This window comes from Sorex araneus, chromosome X (genome assembly GCF_027595985.1).
Source record: "Sorex araneus isolate mSorAra2 chromosome X, mSorAra2.pri, whole genome shotgun sequence".
Lineage (NCBI taxonomy): Eukaryota > Metazoa > Chordata > Mammalia > Eulipotyphla > Soricidae > Sorex > Sorex araneus.
In genome coordinates this window covers 345,483,337-345,503,242 of record NC_073313.1, presented here as the reverse complement: position 1 = coordinate 345,503,242, position 19,906 = coordinate 345,483,337, and the positions used below count along the sequence as shown (strand labels likewise).

Below are 19,906 nucleotides of genomic sequence, written 5' to 3'. Positions count from 1 at the left end.
GCCCAGGGGAGTAGCCCCCAGCCTCCACAGCCCCGAGGGCGCCGAAGGACACGGTGCCCACCTGTAAGCTGCGTGACGTGTGCCACCTGCTCTGCTGTTCTGCAGGCCTGTGTGCTGCCAGGGGCCACGCCAGGGCCCCCATGGGAGAGCCCGGCGCTCTCGCCCGCACCCACGTGCCAGCCCCACGGCTACTTTTAAACCAGCGGAAAAGCACCTTCACCTCCACTGAACAAGAGGCAGGTCAGGGAAGTGGCCAGGCGCTGGAGAACCTGCCCGGCCTGGCTGAAGCTGTGAGTTCGCTCCCTGGTGCCACCCCGACCCAGCGAGCGCGAGCCCAGCACTGGTCAAGAGTGACCCCAGACCTCACTGGGGGAAACGGGGCAGTGTGGGAGCACTCAAGCTCTGGGGAGGACTGTGGCTGGCCCAGAGAGTAGCACCACGTGCTCTGATTGGGGGAGCCTGTGCCAGACCCCCTGCAACACACAGTTCCCCCGGGCACTACCAAGAGCACCCCCTGAGCATCGAGCCAGGAGTAGCTCCAAAGCACCTCCAGGTGCTTCTTTCATATTATTTATTTTAAAATCAAAAGCATCGAAGGCAATACAACAGCATCTCGGCCCTCCCATTTCATATTTAGGTCAGGAGCATCGTTTCTTCTTCTTCCCTAACTTTCCGTGTTCAAACTCGACCTGCAAGTGAAGGTACATTGCATAAGAGGAAGCTGACAGCGCCACAGGTTTTTATTTTTAGGCGCCTACTCTGCACTCAGCAGTCCCGGAGTCTCAGGAGGGGGAGGCCCTTTGGGAAGCTGCTTCCTGCCCACACCACGACCCTGGGGGGCCTGCTCAGGCTACAGTGCTCCCACCTGCTGATCCTAGTGTGGAGAGAACCCTGTCCTGGGGTCCTCCCACAGGGCTTTGTCCTGGTGCCCCTGTCCCAGCAAGCAGGATGAGCACAGATGGGGGAGTGGACACTCGGGAGTCACTGTGGCCTCCAGACAGCGGCTCCCCGCTGTGTCCTGGGACATCCCAGTCACCCACTGTGGGAGTACTTAGAGCTCATCATCCCTCCTCCCATAGAGGGAGCACTCAGAGCTCACCATTCCTCCCAGGGGGCAGGACCCTGGGGGAAGGAGACGGAGGACGGTGAGGGCGGGGAGCAGAGAGAGGCGAGGGGTCTGTGCCACAGCCAGCACCCGCCAAGGAAGCCCCAGAGGCCCCAGAGGCCCCTGGTCCCGGCTGCAGATGAGGACCTGAGCAGAGCGAGGCCGGGGAACTTGACTCAGTCAGGTCTGACTAAAGCGGGAGCCGGGGGGCTGAGTGTGGGCCGACACCCACCAGCACCATCTGGAAGTTCTCTGTGGTGTGTGTTTTTGAACTGGAGGCCCCACGCTTCGCTTTGCAAACAGCACCTCCGGGTCTGGGTGCAGTGCCAAGGCCGCCACAGCCCAGGGCCTGCCCAGCACGGGGGGTTAGATCCAAGCGGCCCAGGGCGCAGGGCATGGGCCAGGCCCCCGGGCAGGTCGGGAGAGGGCGCGGGCTGGCCTTTAAAGCTGGACAGGTCTAACTCAATTTTCTTCACAATTTCATTACTGGAGGGAAATAAATAAATAAATCGGCGTGTCCCGGGAGCATTCTGCTCGCAAAACGGAACCGCCACGAAAGGGCACTCACTGCCCTCCCTGGGCTCTGACTGGGGCTGACAGCCCATAAATCACAAACAAGGGGCCCAGGATAACAGGGTCCCCGAGCCCAGCCCCTCCCACCCGCACCTCGTCGGGCCTGACCAGGCCAGCCCCTCATCACCCCCGGCCTCTGCTTCAGCAGGATGTGAGGCAGGGGCACCCCCAATACACACACACACACACACACACACACACACACACACACACACACACACACGACAAGATCAGTACTGGGTCAGGACCCAGACCAGCCTCCAAGCCTGCTGACTATCCTGGCCCAGACCTTCCTGCCCCCTCCCACTCAGCCAATGTCACCAGCCCTGGCCCAGAGGCCTCCCAGACCATCCCCAACTTGTCCACTCAGTCTCTCGTGCCAGCCGAGGCCAGTGTTTCTGTTTGGCTGTCCAGAGAGTACCCGACACCCAGCCGACACTTGCTGTTTTTCGTTTGAGAGCCTCAGCCAGCTGTGCTCAGGGATCACTCCTGGTGGGGCTCGGGAGAACCTCTGCAATGCTGGGGATTGAACCTGGTTGGCCGGGTGCAAAGCAAGCGCCCTGCCCACTGTGCTACCTTTCCGGCCCTCATGTGCTATTTTTTTTTTTGGTTTTGGGGTCACACCCGGCGATGCACAGGGGTTACTCCTGGCTCATGCACTCAGGAATTACTCCTGGCGGTGCTCGGGGGACCATATGGGATGCTGGGAATGGAACCTGGGTCAGCCGCGTGCAAGGCAAACGCCCTACCCGCTGTGCTATCACTCCAGCCCCCTCGTTTGCTATTTTTGAGTGAGAGAAACCCCCATAGGGGCGTTGACTGGAACGCAGCCTGACTGTCCCCATCTCCATGGAGCTGCGGCTCTCCAGGCAGGGAGAAGGTCACCAGGAATCAGGGACCGGCCTGCCGCACCCCCTCCCTTTCTCAGGCTCCACCAATGGCCCCTCCTCTCAGGCCCTTCAACCCTGCAGGTCCCTGTGGGGAGGCCCCCCCCTTGCTCCTGGTGGACCTGTTTCTCCCTGGGCACCCCTGTGCGGGAGTGTGTGGAGCAGCAGCCGTGGCAGGACCGTCCCAGGAAGAGGCCACTCTGTGCACCCGGGCTGGAATCTCCCACCAGTGGGTGTTTTCCCGGGCACCCAGCTCTGTCCTACACCCCTCCACAGCCCACTGGGAGGACGGGCTAAGGGGAATTGTGAGAAGCAGGTGTGTGGGGGCAGGGGCAGGCCCTGTAGGTGCCACAGCACACTCCTGGGATTGGAGCCGTTCTGCTCAAGGGAAAAGGACCCTCTCTCTCTCTCTCTCTCTCTCTCTCTCTCTCTCATATATATATATATATATATATATATATATATATATATATATAGTTTGTTTGTTTGTTTGTTCAATTGAGCCACCGTAAGATACACAGTCACAAAGTTGTTCAGGGCTGGTTCCAGTCATATAATGTTCCATCGCCCACCCCTCCACTAGTGTTGGATAACGTTGGGTTGTCCTTGCTCCTCCGGCGGGGAGTTTAAGGTTTATTGAGCTACTCGCACAGCAGTGCCCCTGAGGCACGCCCGATTCCATCACTCGCTAATCATCCTATATTGCTTTTCTCTTCCCTTTATGTCATTTGCATGGCTTATTTAGCAATGTTGTTTTTGTATAGACACAGGAAGACAGTCCATGCTATGCTTTGTAAATGGAAGTTAATTGACTCCAAAATAATATTTACTCCCAGGCATCCACATTTACTTGACTTAAGCCTCAGTTGCCCTTAGTTCCTAGCACTCCAAAAGCAGGGTCCCAACGAGGGACTGGATGGACCCAGGGCAAGCTGTGAGCTACCCTGGCATCGAAAGGGACAGGCTAAGCGCACGGTCATAAAACAAACTCTATCGTGACCCAAAAAGAAGCAACTGAATAAGGACCCTGCTGGGTTAGGAAAGACTAAACTGGCCTGAGGACTGTGGTCTGAAAGATAAAGCGAGATGTCCCCAGGAAGAGCCAATCAATCCTTAAGCTTAATACATCTCTTGCTGTGTTCCTACAAAATGACTAGAAATATTATAAGAAGTAAATTCACTATGAAAAGCAGGGGCCCTCACAGTGGGGGCCCAGTTGGTGCCCATCACAAGGCTGTGAGTGACCACAGCCAGTCTGGGGGCACAGCTAATCAGCCCCCTGCAAGCCTGCCTGACACCCTTCTCCCTCCTGCCTCTCTCAGCTGGCTGCCCTCTGCCAACTACTCCCTCCCGCTGCCTTGACGGCCCCCTTTCTCTCTCCTGCTTCCTTACACACACACACTCACACACACTCACACTCACACACTCACATACACTCTCACACTCACACACTCTCACATTCACACTCACACACTCTCACACTCACTTACACTCAAACATACAACACTCACACACACATTCTCACACTCAAACACATTCACTCACACTCTCACACTCACACACACTCACACACTCAAACACACTCACTCACACTCTCACACTCACACACTCTCACTCACCTACTCACACACTCACACTCACCCACTCACATACAGACTCACACATTCATACACACTCAATCACACACTCACAAACACACACTCACACATACACTCAAACATACTCACACTCACACACTCATACACACTCACACATTCACACACACTCACTCACACATACACTCAGAACACTCACACACTCACACATACTCACACTCAAACACACACAATCTCACACACATTCACACATACACACAATGCACATGTACATGTGCACACATGCACAGTCACACACAGCCGCACACAAGTACATACTCACAGCACACAAAAGGAATGCAAGATAACAGCACAGCACCCAGCCCGCTGACTGTAGCTATAACTCACACTGAAACTCCCTGCAAGGGGGCCCCTGGGGCCGAGCTGAGGGCTTGGCTTGCTCACAAAGAGATTACCCCCGCCCGGCCAGGTGCCCCTGCTCGGGAGGGAGACCTGTGCTCCCGCCATAACGCAGCCGACTCCCCCTTCACACACAGCCGTGCCAGCCCCAACCACCTGGCCACCTCCACTGCCCCAGGAGGACGTAGGGGAAACTGCACACAGGTGCTTCAGAAAGTGGGAGAGTGACGGGGAGTCTGATGGGTGCAGGGGCTCATGGCTGGGGAAGGGGCTGGGGGCTTCCTGGGAGCAGCTTCAAGCCAGGAAGCCTATTGGGCAAGACATCCCCCTCGGAGTCATGCAGGCTGTTGGGGGGCTCCCCTGAGCTGGCCTTCTAGACAGTAAGTGTGGGGCAGGGTCTCCCCGTGTATGGGTGCGGGGCTCAGGCAGCAGTGGGGGGAGCTGGGCTGCTCCCGTCTTCTCTTGGAGTCATCAGCGGGGTCCCCGTCTGCTTGCCCTCTGTCCCTGGGAAGTCAGGAGCACGGGCTCCGAACTTCCCCTTCTGGAACATTCCGAGCAGGTGTGACGCTTCTTCTGATCCCAGGAGCCACGTCCTCCTGGGAGGCTCCGCTGCTAGGGGTCTGCTGGTGCCCCCCAGGAAGCCAGGTGTGAGCCTGAGCTCGCCCAGCTCTGAGACGCAGAGAACGTCAAACCCATTCACGCACCGAAGGGGCCGTGATCCCCGGGCAGACTCAGGCTCAGCGGACAGACCCTCTGGGGGAGCCCCTGTCCCTGGCAGCCCGGAGCCAGCCTGTTCCTCTTCCACCGTCTCTGCAGCAAACCCAGATCTCCCTGCTGGCGGCCACGGCTCTCTGTGGAGCTGGTGCCGGGCAGGGGTCCCGAACACGGGGCGCCCTTGTTTGCTAGTTTACGTTTCTTGGGGCATACTGGTGGCACCTGAAGGACTTGAACCCAGGCTGCCCTTGGAGCCATCTCTCCAGCCCTTTTGATCTTGTTTTCGTGTTTTGGGTCACACCCAGAGATGCTCAGGGGTTACTCCTGGCTCTGCACACAGGGATCACTCCTGATGGTGCTCAGGGGACCACACGGGATGCCCGTGAGTGAACCCAGGTTGGTTACATCCCAGGCGAGCGCCTTACCTGTTGAACGATCAGCCTTATATTTCTTTTTTAAATTACACGTACTCTAGCCTTGCTAACACGATCATGGGAAAGTTTGCATGTATGGTATTGATGTATCGTATTTGAGGATGCCCCACCAACGCCAAAGTGCCAAAGATACCCCACTCCATCCACCCCACGCTGCCGCAACTGCTGTGCCCCTCTCAACAGCAGCTCTGGGGAAGGGTCATGGGCTCAGCCGGCTGGCACACGTGCTTAGCGGGCGGGAGGCCCGGGTTCGCACTCAGCCTCTCCTCGCAAGCCCGCAGCACCCAGCTGGAAACCACCCCTAATGCTGCTCGCCACTGAGGCCCAGAGGCAGACACAGGAGGGACAGGCGTGGCTCGGCTGAGCGGCTAACCCAGCCACACGCTCACGCTCACTGCATGGTTCCTCCCCTCCCGCGGCTCGAAGACAAGGACAAGAAGCGGCTGTTTCCACTCTTGCCCTGGTGACAGATGCTGGGGACTGGGAGCACGGTGGGGACCTGGGCTGGGCACCTGCCCTGGCCCTGACCCTGACCTGTGCTGCTGGGGTGAGGGCTCCCTTGCAGGGGCAGGGCACAGGCTGGCCACCAGGCGAGGAAGTGGAGACTGATGAAGAGTGGCCAGTGGGCGGGCAGGCAGGAATACTGGGAGGAACGGCGAAGGCTGGGAAAGAAAGGGAGGGGTAGGACAAAGAGCAGAGGGGCTGGGAGGGGGTGCCAGGAGCCAACAACTCTTAGAGGGGCTGGGAAGGAGACCAGGGAGCATAGTGGTGGGCGCGGGGTGGGGGGAACCACTTACTCCCACCCCACCCATATATAGATTATTTTTATTATTATTTTAAATGTATTTTTATTTTAGACACCGTGACTTACATTATTGTCTACAAGAGCGTTTCAGGCACACAATGCTCCCCCCCTCCAACCCCACCACCCCTTGACCCCATCCTTCCCCGGGGGAGGGCTTGAGGGGGGGTGGTCTGCAGGCTGTCCTCCATTGGAAGGGTCCTCCACTGGTGCGGGAGGAAGGGGAGCAGGGTCGTGTTGAAGGGGCTCTGACCAGCGCCCCCCGTGACTGCCCCGTCTCTGACTTCCTTCCGATCCCCTACTTCGCCCGGCCCGGCCTGGTTAGACGAGAGCAGCGACGTGATTGACGAGATGGAGTGTGACATAACTGCTCTGCTCTGCTCGGGAAGTGGGGCTTGTCGTCCTGAAGGCCTTACTGAGCACGCAGTGAGCGGGAATTGTGCGTTCCAGGCAGGTGGGCAGTGGGAGCGCCCCGCCCCGCAGGGCCCCATCTGCTCCGTGCCACCCCCAGCGTACTCAGGCGAACCCCGTTGACAGCCCCGCAAAGTGCCGCCCGCACAGCCGCCTCCGGCCTCCTGGCCTTCCCACCTTCAAACGCTGCCGCTGCCAGGAGGGGCCGTGATCCAGCAAGCCCAGCCCAGCCCCCACCACCTGGGAACGGGGAGCAATTGGGACTGGGAAGAGAGCACAGGGTTCCTTTGAGTGGGGGGGGTGTTTGTTTGTTTGGGTTTGGGGGCCACACCCAGCAGTGCTCAGGAGTTACTCCTAGATGGGGCTCCGGGGACCATCGGGGATGCTGGGGATCGAACCCGAGTTGGCCACGTGCGAAGCAAACGCCCTACCCACTGTGCTATGGCTCCAGCCCTGAGCACAGGAGTTTAAGGCACTTGCCTTGCGCTTGGTCAACTCAGGTTCAAAACCCCTGACTCTGTCTACGGTCCCCGACCACCTCCAAGTGTGCTCCCTGAGCACAGAGACAGGAGAGAGTCCTGAGCATCCCCCCTCAAAAAAGAAAGCAGAGTGAGCAATCAATGCAAAATGGAACCCACACATACCCCCTCATTCAGCTGCCCCTTCTATTTTTTTTTTGTTTGTTTTTTTGGGTCACACCCAGCAATACTCAGGGGTTACTCCCAGCTCTGCGCTCAGGAGTTACTCCTGCACACTGCTGACCTGGATGCTGGGGATCAAATCCAGGTCAGCAGTGTGCAAGGCAAACACCCTACCCGCCGTGCTATCTCTCCAGCCCTCCACTGCCACTTCTCGATCTCCTCTCCCTAAAGGGAGAATCCCCTTGAAACCTTCATTTCTACCCCAGCACTGGCTAACCAGACCTGAGCCCCTGCTGGCCTGGTCAGCTCTGGCTGTTTCCTCTTCTCTCCCTCGTGTGTCCCCACTGCATCGTGGCACGGTCCCCGGCTGGCTTTGCAGAGGTGTTCTTTCCACATGGAGCCCAGCCGAGGACTCCCCCAACCCCAAGCCTCGGAGCTGCTGCCCTTTGGTGGGGAAGGTCCCCCTGCAGGATCAGGAGAGCACTTCCGGGAAACATCAACCAATGGCAGACCTCCCCATGCTCTGAAAGTTTGGGTTCGGAGATGGGGAGTAACGCCGTCCAGGCCCAAAGCCTTTCAGTCCAAAGGCGGCCAGTGGACAAAGAAACAGCAGAGGAAGCTTCCTCTGACTCGCCGGCTTTCCACTGTGCCTGGCTGAAAGCTTGGATGCCAGCCGACTGGGGATTAGGCATCTTACAGGAGCCACCCCCACCCCCCCGACACACACACTCAGGGCCCTGGACTCCTCACAGCAGAACCATTGGGCCACCCGGGGCCCTTCTTCTGGCCCAGCCCACACCTGTCCCGGGTGCCAGTATTTGTGGCACCTGTGAGTAGCTGTGCCAGCGGTGGGTGGGAAACTCGGAGCAAACAGCCCGCCCCACCAGCACTGGCCACAAATGAGCTGCTGAACTTGCATCAGCTCATGCCTGTCCCAGGTGGGCAGGGGGCAGTTCTGGCGGACCCTGGGCCCTGGGGTCCCAGTGCTGCCCTGACCCGCACTGACCACTTGCAGGAGGCCCTGTGCTGTGTGCTGCCTACGCGTTTCATCTCAGGATGCCCGTGCTGAGGGGGTGGAGCCGGGTCCACCAAGACTGGAGGGAAAGGGGTGCACAGCAGCCAACACACACATGCCCAAGCAGACCCCAGACTCTTTCATATGTGCCCCGGCTCCATTCAAACAGGGGCAGAGGGGCAGAGAGATAGCACCGTGGGCAGGGCACCTGTCTTGCACACGGCTGACCCTGGTTCAATCCCAGGCACCCATATCCCCAGCCATGCCAGGAGTGATTCTTGAGCACAGAGCCAGGGGTAAGCCCTGAGCTCTGCAGAGTGTGACTCAAAGCCCCTTCCCCCTGCAAAAAAAAAAAAAGGCAAAAAAAGCATGATGATGGAAACACCTCCACCTAAGACACACACACACACACACACACACACACACACTGACACACACACGCATACATGCATGAGCACACACACACATGCACACACACATACACATACACATGCACTCTCGCACAGTCCCCAGAGGCTGTGAGGACGAGCACTGTGAGGACGAGACCTGCCGGGGTCTGCCCCTGGTTCCTGGGTTCTCACTCAGGAAACGCTCAGAGGAGAGCGCCGTGCCCTGCCCCGTGCAGAGCTCACAAGGGCCGACCCTGGGCTGGAACTCGGACACCCAGCCTGGCTGGGCAAGGCGCCCACTTGGAAGCAGGAATCCTGCTCTGGTGCAGGGACCACAGGGAAGGGCAGGGGAGGTGGGGCCAGAGCAGCGTGGGTGGCCCTGGGCTGCTGCCAGGCCCTCTCCCCCTGCCCCCACGGCACCTTCGGGTCCCATCTGCTGCAGACCCTACAGCCCCCACCTGCCGTGCCTGTGACAAACCGTCTCCATCTGCTCCTGTCCACAGCAGGCCCGGGGAGGCTGAGATCCGGGGGGGTGCTGTTCCCTCCCTCGCCCCCGCCTGACGCCAGCCCGGCCCCCCTCCCAGGTGGGCCCACAGACACCCCTCTTCTTCCAATTTCGTCTCCCAACCCTGTGCCCTCTGGCTCCCCGGGGAGCAGGCTGACATTCTCCGTGATTAGCTCGCTTCCCCTCCACCCGAAGCCAAGAGCTAATTGTGCTGATTTCCTTCCAAGAACGGTCTCCCTGAATAGCCTTCTCAGGCACAATTAGGCAGGGTCGGCCTGGCTTTCACACTTCAGCTCAGGGAAAAATCAAACCCGCGAGGACCCGGACAGAGCCTTTCAGAAGTTCCCAGAGAGCGCCTCTGTGCAGGGAACAAAGCATCCAGCATCCGTATAATTACCTGCTAGCTGATGAGCACTGCACCCCCGGCCCCTGCCTGCAAGGGGGGCCATCCTGCCCGGCCACCCCCACCTGGACAAACAGCCCCCACTCCCTTGGCTCTGTTGGCGACCAGCCCGGCGCACCTGCCTCCTGGTAATGCAGCCCAGGCCGTGCTGGGCCAGGCCAGTGGGCGCCATCTCTGCCCCGCGGGCCTGTGTGGTGAGGCTCAAGGGGAGCCTGACCAATGGCCTTGGGGTGAGGATGAGGCCTGAGCTCACCGGTCATGGGGCAGAACCTCCTAGAGCTGCCACATGGCAACTGCACATTTATTTAGTTTTGTTTTGTTTCTTTGCTGGTGCCGGGGATCGAACCCAGGGCCTCAAGCATGCCAAGGAAGTGCTCTACTGCAGAGTTTCACCTCCAGCCCCCACACAGCTCAGATGGGCCTAGAGTGCACATTTGCATGTGGGAATCCCGGCACAACATGGTCCCTGCTCACCACCGGTTGTGGCCCCCAAACCAGTCAACAAACAAGATTCAGAAAAATGGAAAGACACAGCCAAAGCAAGGAGTCGTTCCCCCGCTGGGCCTGTGCACGTGGGCCGGCGAGACGGCCCCAAGAGCCGGAGCGTCACACGCAGGAGGCTCAGGCTTGATCCCCGGCACCCCGGGGGTTCCCGAGCACAGCCAGGAGTCGCCCCTGAGCAGCCCTGAGCAGCCCTGGTTGGCTCTGAAAGACCTAGTAAGGGGCCAGAGTGATAGTACAGCCAGGAGGGCATTTGCCTTGCATGTAGCCCACCTGGGTTTAATCCCCCCCACACACAAAAAAGACATGACAAATAACAGCAACAATGATACTAGTGACAATAATAATACATTGGCATGCAAATCAAATTATCACAGAGCAGAGGAGAGAGGGGGAAGTACTTTTCTTGTGGCTGGAGGGTAGGCTTCCGGTAGCTACAATGCCAGGAGACAATGAGGCGCAGCTATAAGAGCCATGGGGTGGTGGCGCCCAGACATCTCACACTCCACTCACGCAGCCCCCAGCCGCCCCCCAACCTAACGTCACACCTGCGGTCCCACACCGTGGCCCAGACCCGTCTTTGAACCACACTCTGTTAGAGCAGCGGCTGAGAGCCGGGTCCAAGGGAGAGGGGCTCCCGGCTGAGGTGCCTCCTCCTCGAGCCCTCAGTAGGCCTCTCAGCCCTTGGCCCCTCTGCCAGTCTCGGGCCACGCTGCCGGGGAACTTGCTGGGCCCTGGGACTGTCTGTTCCCCCGGCAGGCACGCAGTGAGGCCGAGTTTGGGAACTGCCCTACCCACACACCTTTTTTTGCTTCTACCGTGCCAGGGATGGTACCATGCATGCCAGGTATGTGCTTTATCACTAGCCACACCCGGGCTGCCCCTTTCTGGCTCCGAGAAAGACACAGAGCAGCCCTGCAGGAAGGAAGACTGCGGTATGCTTCCGGCCCGGCCGACCCAGCCCCAGTCCCCACGGTACCTTCTCCCGATTGAATCAGAAAAATCCCTGCTCAGGGGCCGTGGAGGTAGGACGGCAGGGAAGGCACTTGCCCGGCACGTGGCTGACCCGGGATAGTCCCGCTGGGCCCCGCCAGGAGTGATCTCTGAGCACAGAGCATCCAAAGAAAGCCCTGAGCACCACCTGGGGTGGCCCCCAAAGCAAAAACAATAAATAACAAATAAATAACCCCGGCTTTGGCCACACCACCTCCGAGGGCAGCCTCCAGGATGGGCCCCGCTGGACTCGGCATCCAGACTGGTTACAGATGCTGGGGAGCACTGCAGGCCCCTCTCCCAGCAACCCTACTGACCCATGTGCTCTGGGCAGAGCCGGGGTGAGGGCGGAACTCAGTGGAGAGTGGGGTGCTGGCAAGGGCCCCTAGGCTCCGTGACTCAGCACCCGGAACACGTGGGACCCCACTCTCTTGGCTCTCCCACGATCACACTCGGGGGGGGGGAGACAGCGAGAGAAGGGGGGAGAGAGAGGAGAGAGAGAGAGGGAGAGAGGGAGAGAGAGGAGAGAGAGAGAAAGAGAGGGAGGAGAGAGAGAGAAAGAGTGGTGGGGGGGAAACCTCGTCCACTCTGAGACCCTCCCCGCCCCCAGCACCCGTGAAAAGGAGTCAGATTTGGTCCCCCTTCGGGCATCAGTGACTGAGGCATGAGAACACCAGGAGGGGTTGCCAGGAGGTGGGCCCAGGTGAGCCGCCGATGCCCCTGGCCGGCTGGCACTGGGCCCAGGAGCACCCCCTCTGTGTGAGTCACTGTTCTAATGACAGTGGACGGGGCCTGGCAGCCGGCTCCCTGCGGTGTCAGCGTGGGTGGCAGTTGGCTGACGCTGGGGGACACCCCAGCCTGCCCTCTGCTCTGAGTGATGGCCCAGACTGGACAGAGTCTCAGCACCCCCCCTTCCCCCGACTCGAGCGGGTGATTATTTGAATTTAAACTCGCCACATGAGTTCAAGAGGCCCTATTACTCCAGACACAGAAAATGAAATTACCGGGCAGAGACAGCGATTGTGTTTTAATCTCATCCTCTGGATGGGGGAAGGTTGGCGGAGGGATGGAGGAGGGAGGGACCCCAGGGGGAGGGTGAACGGAGCTGTGGAGTCACTGCGCGGAGCACAGGGGTGGCTGCGGGGCATGGAGGGTCCTCAGAGCCCACCCCACACTGAGAGACAGAGAAACTCTTCCCACTCCAAACTCTCCCCGGGGGGTGTGGGGGAGGAGGCTGCCAGGCTGCCAGGACATGCGGGCCCTTCTGAGCTGCGAGCCCTAGGACTGGGGGCACAGTTCTGTGCCGGGTCTATGCTGAGCACTGTCTGTGTTGAGCCTCTTCTCTGAGCAACGACCCCCACCCCTCAGCCCAGGACCCTTTGCCATCTTCATTTTGCAGGTGGGGAAGTGGGGTCCAGAGAAGTGAAGCTACCGGCATCCTCTGAGCCCTGTTCTTTCTTTTCCGTCCATAGATTTGAAACAATGGCCCCGATCCCCCGGGACTGTGGGAAGCGTGACCTGGGTCTGTGACAATTCCAGAACGCAGGGTGTGACACAGGCCACAGGAAGTCATACTCTCTGCGGGGGCTGGTCAAAGGGCCGCAGCACAGGCTTTGCGTTCTGGGGCCCCAAGCTCCATCCCTGGCACCCTGGCTCCCAGCCCAGCCCTCCATGAGGAAGGGCTCCCAGCATTGTGCCAGGCTGGGCCCCCAAGCCAAACTCTTCCCAGAAACGCCTGCGTCCCTGCACCTGTCACTGCACTGGCTCCGTTGATCTCATCCTTGATCCTTCCTCCTTCGCCCATTCGTGCGCTCACTTACCGGGCCTAAGACCCCCCCAGCAGGGGGCGCTGTCGTTCACATCAAGGCCTGGGTCCTGCCAAGCTCCGTCCCGTCCCTGCGGGGGCCGGGACAGTTTGCGGGGTGAGGGGTGAACCACAGCCCCCCCCCGCACCCTCACTGAAATTACAGTCCTTCGGGGATAAGGATACACTCTGGGCGGTGTCCGGGCAGCTCACAGGAGCCCAGGATCTGTGCGGGCCCGTCATCGGCCCATCTGTCCCCGCTGCAGAACTGATTCTTCCCCTAGGGGGCGCCACACAAATGCCAACCTGGGCATCTGGACAGAGGAGCCCTCTCCACAGCCACGGAGAGAGACCCCGGCCCCACAGACCCAGAGAAAGACCCCCGGCCACACAGCCACACTGCAGGGCCCAAGATGGGATGCTGAGCTGAAGAGAGCAGACTCAGAGTGGATCTCCCTCCCCTCAGTTCCAGAAGGTTCTGGACCACGAGACCCACCCCAGGGACGGCAGCAGGACCTAGCCACACTGGGTGACGATGTGCCAGGGCACTGGGAGGGGCTTCCTGGTAGAACCCTCTGGGAAGGTAAGGAGGACCCCACTTTGATCTGGCAATATGCAGGCATGTACTAATGTTGAAGAGGGGACCAAACAGAGAAGAGAGAGAGGAACAGGGAGCAAGACCCTTTGAGTCCTATTATCCTTCCAGGCCCAAATGCCACCACCTCCAGGAAGCCTACCCTTCTTCCCTCTTCTCCCACAGTTACCTCATTTTACTACACTCACTGCAGGCTACCTCTACTGTGGGCCAGCGCCCTCCCACCTCCTGCCAGGATGGGGAACCCAGGGCCTGACCCACTGTCGGCGCCTTAGCAGACTGAGCACCTCTCTTCCTTCTCAGATGCAGGAGGAAATTCTGAAGCTGTCCCAGACCCTCCCCGTCCTCCTGGGTAATGACTCATTCCTCCCCAAACAATTGTTTCTGCATCGCTCTGCAGAGATTATTAGCTTAATGATGAGACCTAATACTGCATTAATTTGGTTGTGAGTTATTTGTATTGTCACAGTCATTAACTCAGTGATTGCGATTTTAATTTAATCTAGCTCTTCATGCATTCTGCCAAAACGCCCAGCAACAACGTGACTCGGAACCCTGCTTGCGGAACGAATATGAGACCTGTGGGAGTCACGGAAGTCTGCCCTGCAGCGGCCACTCTCCACAGAGAGAAAGACCAGGCGAGCGGGGCGTGGCCGGAGGAGCGGGGCCGGGCCAGTGCTCCCCTGTCCCCGCAGGGCCCCCAGGCGTGCTGAGACAACACCCAGCACACAGCCCGGCTTACTCAGAAGCAGCTGCAGGTGTGTGACCAGCACCCAGGAGGGTCAGATGCAGGCGACAGAGGCGGCTCCCTGTCTCTGACCGCTGGTCTTCACCCAGCTTCTCACCCCTGAGCAGGACAAGCCTTGTGCTTGGGTGGCACCACGCCTCCTGCCTGCCCGGGTGCCGGCTGCTGGCCAACACTGGCTAGTTGTCCTCCAAGAGCCACCCGGGGGAGCCTTTATCCACCTCGGAAACCTCCCTCCCAGGTGAGTCCTGGCACGTGGAGGAGCTTGCAGGGAAGCTTCCCGTTAGCCAAGCTCCTGGGACCCAACGTCTGAACCGGAAACTGTCTTCCCCGGGCCCGGAGCAGCTGGGCTGTGCTGATGAGGTCTGCCCTGCTCTCTCCCGGAGATGCAGTGGAGGCCCCCTGGGTCTGCCTTACCCCACACCCCACGTGGTCCTCTCTTGCTCCCCCGAGGGTGCTCCCCATGGCCGAAGCTCTGGCCCAGCTCTAATCCTGCCGCCTTTCTCTGCTCCCCGCTGCAGGCCCTCACCTGGGGAGCAATGGCGAGGGAAGGGGCGAGAGGCGGTGAGCAGAGCTCCCGCCCTCCCTCCCTCCCTCCCCCACTACTTCCCTGAGCACTTGGCTCCCGCAGCCAGAGTTGAGGGGAATGTGTCTCGCTTCCTCATTTCTGTTCCCTCCCCTGGCAGGAGCACTGCTCTGAGAGGCAAAAAAAAAAAGACCCTGAGGGGCTGTGCTCCAGTTCTCCAGATGACTCAGACGTGCCTAATCCTGGAGAAAACCTCCGCACGGCCTCGAGGCCCACCCCAGAGCCCGCTGGCCATGTCTCTCTCACGGCTGACTCAGCTCCTGTGCACCTGGGGCGGGCAGGCACTCCTGCTCCATTAGATGGAGTATTTTTTTTTTCTTCCTTTGCACTACACCAGGCAATTGAGCTCAGGGGTTCCTCCTGGCTCTGCACTCAGGAATGATTCCTGGTGGTGCTCAGGAAACCATAAGGGATGCCAGGGATCGAACCTGGCTCAGCCGCACGCAAAGCAAGTGCCCTCCCCTCTGAACTATCACCCCAGCCCTCGTCTGCTCCATGAGAGGCTGACGCGCCACCCCGCTCTAAGTCCAAACTCGGGTTCCCTGGCGACATTGAGCTGTTTGCCATCAGCCCTGGCAAACCCCAGCCAGACGACCCCCATCACAGTACGAGGTCGGGGGCTGGTGTGGAAACTGACTGTGTATCCCTGGACACTTGGAACAGTCTCTTGAGAGTCAGCCATACAATGATGGAACAACCATACCCCCACCAGTGCGCACACTTTCCACCACCCACATCCCGGTCCTCACCCTGCTTCTATTTCCCCACTACTTTAATTTTGGGCATTATGTTTTGCTCAGAATTTCCCACCATCATTCAAGCCTCCTGCCAGGGGCAGAAGCTAGATAATTTATTTTCCATTGCTCATTTTGAGTATCAAGAGAGCTTGCATGGGAATGGGCATGGGTGGAGGGATGGATACTCGATCGTTGTATGACTGGAATGTAAGCACGAATGTTTATTAAGTTGGTAACTGTACCTCACGGTGTTGATTAAAAAATTTTTTAAATTGACCGCCGAGATGTGATCCCGGGGGCCGCACGCATGTGCGGCCTCTCCGCAGCTGTACAAGCGTGAATCCAGACCCAGCAAAACCTCTTTCGGTGTGAGCAACTCCTCGCAGAATGTCTCCAGCCTGAGAACTAAGCCTCGGCCCTGTGCCCGCCCGGGAGGGGAAAGGTATTTCTCTCTCTCTCTCTCTCGCCTCTTTCTCTCCGGGGATGAAGGGCGCGGTGGCCGCCATATTAAGACGGCCACAGATGGGATTTACAACAAAAACTGCAGCAAAAGGACACGAGGGTGCTCTTGGGAAGGTGGGAGGCACCGGCCCCTCCCACCGCCGAGATGTGATCCTGGGGGCCGCACGCATGTGCGGCCTCTCCGCAGCTGTACTAGCGTGAATCCAGACCCAGCAAAACCTCTTTCGGTGTGAGCAACTCCTCGCAGAATGTCTCCAGCCTGAGAACTAAGTCTCGGCCCTGTGCCCGCCCGGGAGGGGAAAGGTATTTCTCTCTCTCGCCTCTTTCTCTCTGGGGATGAAGGGCGCGGTGGCCGCCATATTAAGACGACCACAGATTGGATTTTCAAGCCTGCAATTATCTAATATCTGGAAGAAATCTCCCTGGACTTCTTGTTAAAGTACAGAAATTCAAAACCGTGCGGCCGCTACTGCGGCCGCGCGACCTTATTTGTCTTCACAGTAGGTCTGAATCTAGTGGGGTACTCCTAACAACAATGGTGAGGTTTGTGTTGAAATATTGAATGTAACCAAAGTAAACAGAATGTAAAATGAAACTTATCAGTTACAAGGTAGGGGGTGGGGGGGTGGGATGGGAGGTGTACTGTGTGGGTTTTTTTTTTTTTTTTGGTGGTGGTATATGGGCACTGGTGAAGGGATGGTTGCTTCAGCATTGTATAACTGAGACCTAAGCCCGAAAGCATTGTAATCTTCTACACGGTGATTTAATAAAATAAAATAAAATTTTAAAAATATTTTTTTTAATTAAAAAAAAAGAAAAAGAGCTCGCACAGCTGGGATTGTAAATGTAAATTTCTGGATTGTAAATAGTTGGATTCCAGAGACATCTCTGTATGGCACTAATCCATTTTGGGATTCAAGTGGGAGTCTCTCTGGGCCAGGGCTGTTGGTGCGCTAAGATGGCACCCAGAGACAAATTGTGGGTGTGACAGCCAGTCTGCTGGGTGGGGAGGGACAGCCCACTGCCGTGCGGCCTGCAGAATCAGTCCTGGAACCTGCATACCTGGACCTCGCTTGTGGAAGCTCTTGGTCACAGGGGTTCTATCTGGAGTAGGTGGGGAGAGCGCACCAGCTCCATCTGGGGTGCCCCAGTGAAATTGGCTCGGTATGGGGCCTGAAGAGATCTCCAGCACTGTGGTGTCTTCTGGGACTCGATGCTGTGCCTCTGGGTCAGGGCTGTTGGTGTGCTAAGATGCACATTACAAAATTTTCAGCAGATTATATCTTGGTGAGATCTATCCTGAGATGGTGGAGTCAGGCTGGGGGTGTGGCGGCGATTTGGGATTGTGGAAGCAAGTGGCTGCCGGGGCTCTGTTTGGGCAGGCACAGGCCAATCCGTCCTCCTCCAGTTTGCCCCACTCTGTTCAGCCATGCACGGGTCCGAGCTTTTCTGCAGCTTTTGATCTCTTTCGAGATTTAGTTAGGGGTCTCTGAAGCAAGGCCAGTGGTAGAGCTTACAGGGTGGTGCTGGAGTTGGTTCATGGGGGTGACTGCCAGTGCTTCCATGTGTACTGGGAAGTAGGGGGAGGTAGCCCACCCCAACTCTGAGAAAGCCTAGAGATTTCAGTCACAAAACCCACATACCAGAATTTTCAGCAGATTATATCTTGGTGAGGTCTGTGATGAGACGGTAGAGTCAGGCCAGGGATATGGTGGAGATTTTGGATTGTGGAAGCAAGCGGCTGCTGGGGGCTCTGCTTGGGTGGGCCACCAGGCCAGCCCACCCCCTCTAATTTACCCCACCCTGTTCAGTCATGTGCAGGTCTGAGATTAAATGTGGCTTTTGATCTCATTTGAGATTTATCTATGGGTCTCTGAAACAAGGCCAATAAATGAGCTTGTATAGCTGAGCCGGAGGTGGTGTGTGGGTGTGGCTCCCACATATCTAACTTTTGGCCATTTAATTTCTTGGTGAACCTGGTCCCAAGTTGTTGGGGGCTGGCCATAGGCACAGTGGCAATTTTGGGGTATCAAAATGCCTGAAGGCACCATCAGGCTGCTGCTGCACTCGCCCCGCGGGTATAGGTTGACCTGCTGGCAGCACCATGCCCCCTAAAATATTTTTAAGTATTAAAAATATTTCAAAATAACAAGAAGAAAATTTCAACAAAGCCCCCAAATGCAAATATAATGTAAAAGTTTCTCCAATGTCAGAGCTCTAAGATTTTGGTAGAAGATTGTAGTTGAGGGGCTGGAGGGATAGCACAGTGGGTAGGGCGTTTGCCTTGCACGCAGCCGACCCGGGTTCGATTCCCAGCATCCCAGATGGTCCCCTGAGCACCGCTAGGAATAATTCCTGAGTGCATGAGCCAGGAGTAACCCCTCTGCATCACCGGGTGTGACCCAAAAAGCAAAAACAAAAATAAAACTCCAAAACATTTGGGGGCTTGAGTGATAGCACAGCGGGTAGGGTGTTTGCTTTGGACGCGGCAGACCCAAGTTCAAATCCCAGCATCCCATATGGTCCCTGGAGCACCACCAGGGGTAATTCCTGAGTGCAGAGCCAGGAGTAACCCCTGAGCATCACCGGGTGTAACCAAAAAGGAAAAAAAAAAAAGATTGTGGTTGGGGGGGACTGGAAAGATAGTACAACAGATAGTACTATCTGTTGTACTATCTGTTGCACGAGACTGACCCAGGTTCAATCCCTGGCATCTCATGTGATCCCCTGAGCACTGCCAGGAGTAATTTCTGAGTGCAAATCCAGGAGTAACCCCTGAGCATCACCAGGTGTGACCCAAAAAGAAAAAAAAAAAAAGACTGCTGAGGCTGGCAAGATAGCTGTTGGAAGGAGCACGAACTTTGCCAGTGGGAGACCGGACTTGATCCCCAACACAGGGAAGAAGCAGTCCCTGAGCATATTGGATGTGGCCCTGAAACTCAAAGTTTTAGACAAGATCTTGGTGGGGGCGTAGACAAGGTGGCCGAGTGGTTAAGGCGATGGACTGCTAATCCATTGTGCTTTGCATGCGTGGGTTGGAATCCCATCCTCGTCGGCTTCTTCTAGGTAACTAAGTGGGGAGGGGAGGGGGAGGCTGCCATCTTGGAGGAAAAAATTTCAGTTATCACCAGAATAAAAGAAATGGGGCTGAAGAGATAGTACAGTGAACAAGGAGGGCGCTTGCCTTGCATGCGGTAGACCAGGATTCATCCCTTGGCATCCCAAATGGTCTCCTGAGCACCGCCAGGAGTAATTCCTGAGTTGAGAGTCAGGAGCAACCCCTGAATATTGTTAGGTGTGGCCCAAGAAAAATTAGATGGAAGAAAATGTAGAATTAATAAGAATAAATATGGGGCTGGAGCAATAGCACAGCGGGTAGGGTGTTTGCCCTGCATGCAGCCGACCTGGGTTTGAATTCCAGCATCCCATATGGTTCCCCTGAGCACCGCCAGGAGCAATTCCTGAATGCAGATCCAGGAGTAACCCCTGTGCATCGCCGGGCGTGACCCAAAAAGAAAAAAAAAAAAGAATAAACATACCCTACATATAAGACTTATGGAATTTGGCTTTTTTTAAAAAAATTTAAAACCCTGAAAGAAAAAGTCCAGTG

The 19,906-nt window shown here is 57.4% G+C and overlaps 1 non-coding gene across 1 annotated transcript; it reads left to right on the top strand.

The window, feature by feature from the left end:
- The first annotated feature begins 19,269 nt into the window (after positions 1-19,269).
- TRNAS-GCU (transfer RNA serine (anticodon GCU)) lies at positions 19,270-19,351 on the top strand. The gene has a single exon. It is a non-coding gene; the product is annotated as a tRNA-Ser (tRNA).
- The last annotated feature ends 555 nt before the right edge of the window (positions 19,352-19,906 follow it).